We start from the raw sequence: 10,930 nt of genomic DNA on the forward strand, positions 1-10,930 counted from the left end.
CCCGTACCCACCTGAACCTAGATCTCGAGAACATGACAGGAATCATCACATACCAGATGATCCCCATTGACCTGATATTAGATCCGCAGACACAATCAGAATCGTCCTGAACGGGATGATCCAATTCCTCCCGAGAATAGAAAGCTAGTCCACGATAGGAATCGTCGAGATGATTTCTACCCACCCACCTGAGCCTAGAACCCGGGCCATGATAGGAATCGTCCCCCGCGAAACGATCCCTCTCCACCTGCGGATAGAAACCTGGTACATGATGGAAATCGTCCACCCCGTGACGATTACTATCTACTGGAGGAGAGGATACCAGATCGTGATAGGAATCATCCCTTGCGGAATGATTCCTATCCACCTAACGATAGGCGCCGAGGGTGGAATGGGAATCATCCTGAACTTGACGATCCCTATCCTCCCAAGGATCCGGTACCTCCTCGCGATCACCGACGTGCGGATCACGACAACCATTGGCAGCAGATTCAAAGAAGTGTCAAAGTCAATGTTCCGTACTATGAGGGATCTAGGGATCCTAAAGAATATCTAGATTGGGAGTCTAAGCTTAATAGTTATTTCAAATGGTACAACGTGCTTGAGTGGCAAAAAGTTCAGTACGCCGAGATGAAACTAGGAGGTAAAGCCAAAATCTTTTGGGAGAATCTTGAATTTTTGATCTATAACCGACGAGAGACACCTATAGACACTTGGCCCCAAATGAAAAACAAGTTGCGCAAAAAATATGTTCCTATCACTTATTTAGATAATCTTCTAGATCAATGGCATAAGTTACATCAGGGTAGGCACCCAGTCTCCGAGTACATCACTAAATTCGAGGAATTTTATATGAGATGTCGAGTAGAGGAGAATTGTCGAGTTGTCATTTCTTGCTTTAGAACTGGACTTAATCCGTATTTAGAGACCAAATTACTCGTTTGCAAGGCTGCTACACTTGAGCAAGCCTATCAGATTGTATAAGACCTAAAACTCTGCCAAACCTTATATAGTACTCCCGTGGTTAGTGGACGTCCTGTCCTTACCGATCGTGCTCATTCTTCCTATTCCAATTGTTTAGCTCCGCGTAACCCACCACTAGCTCTCCCGGCACTGGTACCTACTTCCACTCACACATCCGCAGAATACTGTCCTCCAGTTTCAACACGGCAATCCATCACTCTGACCAACCCTACCGCCCGTACCTCTACTTCCCTCAACTCACCGCGAGAGCTCCACCTCAATCCAATCCAGCACAAATCAGTCTGACTAGCATGACTTGCTTTAAATTTCAGGGACGTGGTCATAGGGCTTCCCAATGTCCCTCCCGAACCCTACATATTGGATTAGAACCTTTGGATAGTGAACCTACTCTAGACGAGCAACCTATTGACGAAGAAGAGTATAGGGTAGATAATTATGTCGTGGATGAATTCATACACGAAGAAGGTTTGGTGAGATTCATTGGCATCACTAACTGCCCACCATCCTTTCCTCGTCGTGATCCATCAACATCCATTAGGGGAATTGTTTGCTGAAACCTCACCCAACCATCCACTGATAATTCTGCTTTAAGGACATCCATATTTTACACTTATTTTAAGATTGGTGATAAGATGTGTAAGACGATCGTAGACAGCGGTAGTTGTATCAATGCCGTATCCGATGTTATGAATTCACGTTTGGGATTACCGTTGATTGATCATCCTCACCCTTATTATGTATCTTGGATCAATGCTACCTCGATCTCTATGAAGAACCAATGTCTCCTCCCTCTAAAGGTCCAATCGTATGAGGGAGAAGTATTATGTGATGTGTTATCCATGAAAGTAGGGAGTATTATCCTAGGTCGCCCATGGTTATATGATAATGACGTACACATTTTTGGTAGGAGTAATACATGCTCATTCCTCTATTAGGGTAAGAAAATTACATGGCACCCATATACACACATTCCACAGAAATCTCTACCAAAATCTACGTCATTAGGTCTATGCATTCTCGATGGGCACAAATTTCAGAAGGAGATAGATAGTGAAATGTCCATTTGTCTCACTATGATTCCCGACCATTCCACTGAGATTTCATGTCCCCCACCCCCTGAGGTTTCCCAATTACTTGCTGAATTTGAGAGTGTCTTTCTCGAGGATTTACCCAATGACCTCCCACCCATTAGTGAGATTCAATATGCCATCAACTTCGTCCCTGGATCTTCCCTACCGAATCTTCCCCATTGTCGTATGGATCCCACTCAATACAAGGAACTTCAGCGTCAAGTCCAGGACCTCTTGGACAAGGGATTCATTCAGGAAAGTCTTAGCCCATGCGCCGTACCTGCACTATTGGCTCCCAAAAAGGATGAGAGTTGGCGCATGTGTATTGATAGTAGAGCCATAAATAAGATCACCATCAAGTATAGGTTTCCTATTCCTCGCATTGATGATATGTTTGAAACGATGGCTGGTTCAAGGATTTTCTCAAAAATTGATCGAAAGAGGGGTTATCATCAAGTCCGAATCCGTCCTAGAGATGAGTGGAAAACCGCATTTAAAATCAAGGATGGATTATATGAATGGAAGGTCATGCCCTTTGGCTTGTCGAACGCACCTAGCACCTTCTAGCGGTTAATGAACCACATTCTAAGGCCTTAAATATGAAACTTTGTCATGGTTTATTTTGATGATATACTCATTTACAGCAAATCTAAACCTGACCACATCCATCACCTACGCCTAGTGTGTGAGGTCTTAAAGACCGAGCAACTGTATGCCCGCCCAAAAAAATGTTCATTTTTAGTTGATCATATTTCATTCCTAGGTTTTATCCTATCGGCACAAGGTGTATCCGTCGATCCGACCAAGATAGATGCCGTAATCCAGTGGGTGACCCCTTGAAATGTGCATGATATTCGTAGCTTCCATGGCTTAGCGACCTTCTACAGATTCTTCATTTCCAACTTTAGTACTATTATGGCACCGATGACTGAGTGCCTAAAAGGTACCCACTTCGAGTGGACTGAATCAGCACAGAAATCCTTTGACGACATAAAGATAAGGATGACACAAGCCCCCATCTTGCGTTTACCAGATTTTAGTAAAGTATTTGAGATCGCTTGGGATGCATCGGGATTAGCAATCGAAGGAGTATTAAGTCAGGAGAATCATCCCATTGCATTCTTTAGTGAAAAGTTGAACAACGTCAAACTTAAATACTCCACCTATGACAAAGAATTCTATGCTATAGTCCAATCCTTACGTCATTGGCGTCATTACTTACTCTCTAAAGAATTCGTTCTCTGTTCCGATCATGATTCATTAAAGTATCTCCATTCTCATCAGAAGTTAAATCCTAGGCATGTTAGATGGGTCGAATATATTCAGTCATATACTTTTGTCCTAAAGCATAAGAGAGGAGTCGAGAACAGAGTTGTCGTTGCCCTTAGTAGATGTGTCCGCCTCCTGAATGTCATGAAAGTTGAAGTTATCGGTTTTGACCAGATGAAGGATCTTTATCCCGACTGCCTGGAATTTGCACCCATCATTCAGACCATAGGAAAATACCCAAACCCAAAGAACCAAGATTATATCCTCGAGGGGGGATTCCTATTTTATGACCGCCGCCTATGCATCCCACAGTCTTCCCTCAGGGACTTCCTTGTTTGGGAAACACACGCTGGAGGCCTAAGTGGTCATTTTTGGGAGAGACAAGATGGTCGCAACCGTAGAGCATAGATTCTTTTGGCCATCCCTGAAATGAGATGTAGCCAATATTGTTTCCCAATGCTGTGTGTGTGCTCTCGCTAAACAGGTCAAGCAAAACACTGGTCTTTACACCCCTCTACCGGTCCCCCATAAGCCTTGGGATGACGTGAGCATCAACTTTGTTCTAGGGCTTCCGAGAACTCTCAAGCATCATGATTCTATCATGGTTGTCATAGATCGTTTTTCTAAAATGGCTCATTTCATTCCTTGTTTTAAAACTCTGATGCTTCTAATGTCGCTCAGCTTTATTTTAATGAAGTTGTTCGTCTGCATGGGCTTCCCAAGAGCATAGTATCGGACAGAGATGTCAGATTTACTAGCTAATTTTGGAAGACCCTTTGGCACCTCTTGGGAACGAAGCTTAAGTTTTCCACAGCTTTTCATCCCCAAACTGACGAGCAGACTGATGTTGTTAATAGAAGCCTCGGCAATCCATTACGATCATTGGTTAGGGATAACCTTAAGTCTTGGGATTCTGTCATTCCGCGTGCCGAGTTTGCCTATAACGTGTCGGTCAATTGTACTACTGGCTTGAGTCCCTTTGAAATTGTGCATGGTCATCCACCTCGCAAACCTACCGATCTCATACCTATGTTGCCGTATGCTAGAGTCTCAGACGATGGTCATGAATTTGCAAATCATATTAGAAGTCTGCATGAGGACATTCATAGACGCAACATGAGTAGCGACACTTCCTACAAAGAGACCGCAGATTTACACCGTTGTTTTCGCGAATTTAATGAAGGTGACAAGGTGATGGTGAGGGTTAGGCCGGCGAGATTCTCTTCCAAGCGGGCTACAAAGCTTCATGCTCGTAGTGTCGGGATGTTCCCAATCCTCAAACGAGTAGGGAAAAATGCCAATACTGTCGATATACCCTCCTCCTAGGGGATAAGCACTACTTTCAATATTTCGGATTTAGTCGCATTTAAAGCCCTACCTCCTTCATCTATTGACCATTTTCTACCCACGGACTTTCCATTGACTGAGTTTGGCTTGTCCACCCCTCCCTCACTACCCTCTGATTGGCAAAAGAACATCGAGGCTATATTGGACGAAGAAATCAGCTTCACCAAGGGTGGAATGGTGCGGAAGTTTCTTGTTCATTGGCAGGGCAAAACATCGACGGATGACACGTGGATCACGGAAGAGGACCTGGCTCGCTTGCGCCCCGACTTGGTGATCCCGCTGGAGTCTTCTGACACCGACTCGACGGAGTCGAGTTCTTCTCAACCCGGGGGAATTGGTGGCGATGACGCCAACACACCAACATCGGTCACGCCACCTACGTCATCCGACACGCCGGGCATGCAGACGCGTCATCGACATCAACTAAATCACCGCCAGACTTCGCACGTGCCACCACCGCCACCCGAGATGTCGCGCATCATGACATGTCGCCAACGACAGATCCACAACAGCTTTTTAACATGACACAATTACACGTCTCCCACGTTTTATTTTCATGTCATTTCTCGTATTTTCTCTTTTCTCCAATGCCTATATGAAGGCCAATGTTGTAAGAAACACTTGGCAAAGTTTATATTCATGAATTGAGTTTCCTCTTCTTGGAGGACTTGCCTTGATTCCCCTTCTTCCCCAGATCGCCGCTGCTGCCGTCGTCGTTGCCGCCATGCGTCTCCGACCGTCATTCTCTTTCTCTCTTCCTCTCTCTCATTCTTTCTCTCTCTCTCTCTTCTCCTGGCCTGCCCGTCCAGCGCTTCAGCACCAGGGCCACCCGCACGAGCGCCCTAACGCCAGGCCGCCCCGCCAAGGTCGCTCGCGCCAGAGCCCCAGCGCCGGCCTCCCCACAAAGGCCACCCGCGCCAGGGCCGCTCGCGCAGGCCGCCAATCTGGCTGCCCGCGCAGGTGCCAACGCCGCCCGTGCAGGCAGCCTCCCAGCTGCCCGTGCAGGCAGCCTCCCAGCTGCCCGTGCAGGCAGCCTGCCTGCCGCCCGCGCAGGCCACCTCTAGCCGCCCACTCCCGGGCTGCCCGCACAGGCCGCCAACCCGATTGCCCACGCAGGTACCAACGCCACCCGCGCATGCAGCCAACCGGCCGCCCGCGCCCGCAGCGCTTGCGCAGGCTGCCCTGTTCGCCCGCGCCTAGGCTGCCCACGCATGCACCAATGCGGCCCGTCTGTCTACGTCCACTGCTCGTCGGCCATGCCCAAGTCTCCTGGCCACCAAGCGACCAGGCCTCATCCGGATATCCCTTCACCAGGGCCACTCAACGCCCGAAACGCCACGCTATATAATCCAAGCGGGGCCATGCAACGCCCAGATTGCCAAGCCAAGTTACGACCAGAATTTCCTGCAGCCTCAACACGCACTCCGGTGCCGAGGTACACCTGAACTCATTGGTGTCGTGTGTTCTTCATCCAGTATTCTACGAGAATTCTTCCACCGCCGTCGGATCTGCTTTGAACTTCTTGGAATTTCAACAACTAGTGGATTAGGTCTTTCGTGAGTTTTCCCGCGAATGTGAATTTGAAAGTATTGGATTTGGTGCTTAGGCATCATCGCGGTGGTTGAAGACAGTAATCCCGCCCTCGACGAGGAAAGGGACTGCACCACTATTATTTTATCGGATTTAAGTTTACGAAACCGATCGTGTGGATTTGTGGTCTTGTTTATCCCTCCAACCCTACACCCTATTAGCATCCAGAACCTATCGTCGTCCTTCCCCTCTCCTCAGTCGTCTGCTCCCCCATTTACCTAGCTGTCTTGCATCATACTGAATTACTTATCAAAATGCAGGAAACTTATCATGACTTAGAAGATTTGAAAATAATATTTGTCTTTAATGGAATTCATATAAACTATATTAAAGTGTTGAATTCATGAAAAAATATGGATGCTGATACAAATGATACATTCCCTTGTCCTAATCAGTTGTGTGCAAGACTGTTGATAAGTTATATTTAGATCCATATTTTGAATACTTGTTCTTACATGATTACTGTTTTTTTGGTATTTTTTTCATAAAATCAATTAAAGTACTTTAATATATAGCTTTAATAGTTTTTGAAATTTGAGCTCAGGGGATGCCAAAATCCAAAAAAGGTTAGACCGCTTAAATTTATGATAAAATTTTTAGAGAAGACTTACAAGGAGACAATTGACATCATCTAAAAACTGGTAAACACAAATTAAATGGGGTGAATTAAATAAAAACACCCATAAAACTGAGAAAAGATTTAGGCAAATTATAACAAGTTTATTTCATATGGGATGTAGTTAAAGAATATCCGATTTAGGAAACAATGTAGAAATTTTAATTTACGAAGGCATTATAAATTAAAACATATAAACTGTTAAATTGTCAGAATTTTGTAAATGTTTCCATGAGTTTTAGGAGTAAAGAAGGCAAAAAAGATAAAACCTTGGCACCGCTTACATGGATGTATCAAGTGGTTGTGCACCAGATGCGAGTGCAGCAGTACGTACGTATACCCAATGCCCATGAGGCACACATCATAAGACCATGGGTGGCTTGTGGATCTCAAAGGTCAGACAGATCCACTAGTTGGGTGCCTCCCTTATTCTCCTTTGACTCTTGAGTTGTCTCCCCTCTTCGTTTCACTGAAATAGTAAGACTATGTTCCCATGTCTCTTTCAGAATTATGAAAAAGCACATGGAGCTCTGACGTCTCAAGGCCTGCATAGATACACTTAGAAACTAGACCCTTTTTTATACTTAAGAAAACTTATTTCACGAACTAAAAAATTGTGGTTGTGGCTTCATGGAAGGTAATTTGATCATCTTTGTTTTTAATTTGACTTTGAAAGCTTTGATTTAATTTAGATTTGTTTAACTGGACAAATATCATATCAGACTATCAATTGTGGTGGAACTTAGGTAGTGCTAACATAATTGTCTCCATAATTTGTGTGTAGATGTCTCCAACTATTGGTAAAGTGACTTCAGTTATATACTCTAATTTCATTAACATAGTATAAATATATATATTTATGAAAAGTTAACATCTAAAGTATATTATTTTAATTTAAAAAATTTTAAGTGATAAAATGGATGTAAAAACATTTAAAGAGGTCTCATGCCTAGCGTGTCAGAAAAAATGTCCTCCACCATTTCATGTCAATGGGCTTACTGATATAGAAGTTTATGGATATGCTTTCCATCCTATGACTTCTTATCTATGTAACATCCCCTTCTGGTGTATTATGATCGATCATATGTGTGTGTATGTGTGTGTCTTATTCCCCACAATATAAATCTCTTATGTACTTTTTCTCACTCTTAATTAATCTTTTTTTTTCTTTTTTTTAGCGATCAGAACTGATTCACTCTTAATTAATCATTTGGTTTTATCTCTCTAGATGATATCAGAGATTTAAAACTCCTTCTTGCCTCAAACTAGATGCTCTTTGATTATCTTTGGCTTACACCAGAGAGATACACATAATTGAGACAAATATTCTCTTCTAAACAACATGCAAGGTGATCTAAAACCTCCGAAACATTATGGACATCTCCATGTGAACACATATTTATCTTAATTGATTGCATCCGATTCTATGGTTTCTTTTTCCAATTCCTTTCCAATAAATAAGAAGTTCTTTAATTCTAATCTTAAGCATGGAGCAGTCTACAGCCGCTCCCCTTTACTGGCTTCTTCGTGCACATGAGTTATTGACTTGGGAGCCTCTATAGACATGATAATAACATTCTCCCTACTCTCATCTCTCTATCAAATTATCACCTATCCATGAGAAACCATTTCTGATGGTTACACTTATCTAGTCAGAGGTCATAGCACCACAATGGCTCCCCCCATTAAGATAGAGCCATATCTTTTATGTTCCCAATTTTCTTACTAATCTCTTATCTTTTACTGCCATTACTTCTGCCCTTCTTTGTTGTATCTCATTTTATGTTTTCCATTGTGTATTCCAATATCTGGATTTTGGATAGAGGATTAGTTTGGGCCATGAGAATGATTATGGCATTTATGAAATAGTGTCAAATGAATCTTCATCTAGTATCTTTACAGTTTTGTCACCTCAGCTACTTCTCTTATGTGGCACCATTGTCTCACTCGTCCTTGTCTATCAAACTGAAAAAAACTTAGAAAGGATCTATCTTAACGATTGTGTGTGTTTCAGGTCAAATTGGGAGAAATCTTCACAGCTCTTATCCTTATTGTAATGACATAGCCTCATCCATCCCCTTTGACCTTGTTCATTGCAATGTTTGGGGCCCCTCTTAATTGGCCTATATCTTGAGTTATCTTTATTCATTGTTATGTGATGGATATTATGTGACCATCAAGCCAAATCACACCACCATTGTTTTATTTAATTTCATTGAATATAATATGAGTTGATTATTATTCCAGTGCGATTTTATAAAATTCCATGAATATGTGCAATGACAAAGTAAATTATGATGAGTATCATAATAAAATTATCTCTAGTCCTTAAACATTATTCCGAATATTCATATTTGATGGATAGTTGATTATCTGGATAGAATAGCACCATCTGATCCTAGTTGGTGCTCTTTGGAGTAAGAGTTTACTGAATTGATCTGAAGAATCCCTGAATGGTATTATGTCTAAACGCCAATCAGGTTGATTTATGTCATGATTGTATAACTGATCCATTGACTTGAGATACCAAATATATCTCGTGGATGGGCGACTACATTTTGACTATTACTTACGAGTCTCTAATCACATGATTCAAACAAGTCATAGCTCAGATGAAGGAAGAAGCACATGGAGGTGATTGAGTGGTCAAGATGGGATCATGTGCCCTCGGTTGAAGAGTAGATTGACTTAAGGAAGATGATGAGATGAAGTCTTCGGCCAAGACAATGGAATATCAAAGAAGAATTCTCTGATGATTTCTAAAAAGATCATTAATACCTTGAATGTCCAATAAGGGTTTGACAATTGTCCATACCCAAAGTCATCTTAAGAGCATCAAGTGGATGAGGGACGATAGTTATATGTACAAACTAAGAGTATTTAGATTATATAATTAGGATCTCATAGGTCATAGTTAAAGTACAACCATCCATACCCAAGATATCTTTGGTGTCTGAGGTCTAAGGACCACTAACAGAACCATGATGTTAATCTACCTAATTAAACTTTTGGTATAATACCATTCAGGGATTCGTACAGATCAGTTTAATGAACTCTTTCTACTAAAGATTACCCATTATATATCCTTGGTTTCTCCACACATTAGTACAGGACTGACCATACTCATCATATGACTAAGGCCCGATATTGATATTCTATTTAGATACTTCAATGTCCTTCTGGAGTATCCTTCCAATAGAAATATTTAGAATACATAGTAAAAAACTAGAGATCTTTGTATTACAAACTCAGTATAATTCACGTATTATGATCATGTATTCATGTACTTTATTATAAGCACCACATGTGCACAACAATTAATACATTCTATTAATGAATATAGAATGATATATGGAATGTGTGATTGACTTGCTGGCTACATACTTTTCAATCACATGTTTCCCGTTCGTGGTTTCCAAGCTACACCTTGTGCTATAGAAGATACTTATTAGTGTTTAAACTCTCTCATGGAACCTTTACCGTCATAGATTATTGTATATGTATAATCCTTCATTTGTACAAGTGTTTTGAATACCTTAATGAGGATCATTTGAGAAAATCATGTTCTATATCCCTATTACTATGGATAGGTATTTGATGCATCTTCTTCCTAGAGTCAATATTCTCTTATGAGAAGGGCATAATATTTTGTCTTCACCACTCAATCACCTTCGTGTATTTCTTTCCATGTCTGAACTAAGACACATTTGAATCCTATGGTTAAGGACTTGTACATGTAAGTAAAAATATCGATGTTCATACACATGATGTCCTTAGTGTCTCCATTCAACATACCACTTACACAACTATGACATGAATCGACGTCCTAGACCCTCATATGTAATACGAGTGAAGGATACCTATGTATCATTTCGATGAACTCTTTCTTTAAAGAGCACTCATCATGATGGATATTATGTGGCTTTCAAGCCAACTACACCACCATGTTTTGTTTAAGTAAATTGAATGAAATTTTTATTCATTATTATTCGTTTGTGATTTTTTTAATGAGGTCTATAGCACACGTGCAACCACCAACTGAGTTGTGATGAGA

Source organism: Wolffia australiana, chromosome 7 (genome assembly GCF_029677425.1).
Source record: "Wolffia australiana isolate 7733 chromosome 7, ASM2967742v1".
NCBI lineage: Eukaryota > Viridiplantae > Streptophyta > Magnoliopsida > Alismatales > Araceae > Wolffia > Wolffia australiana.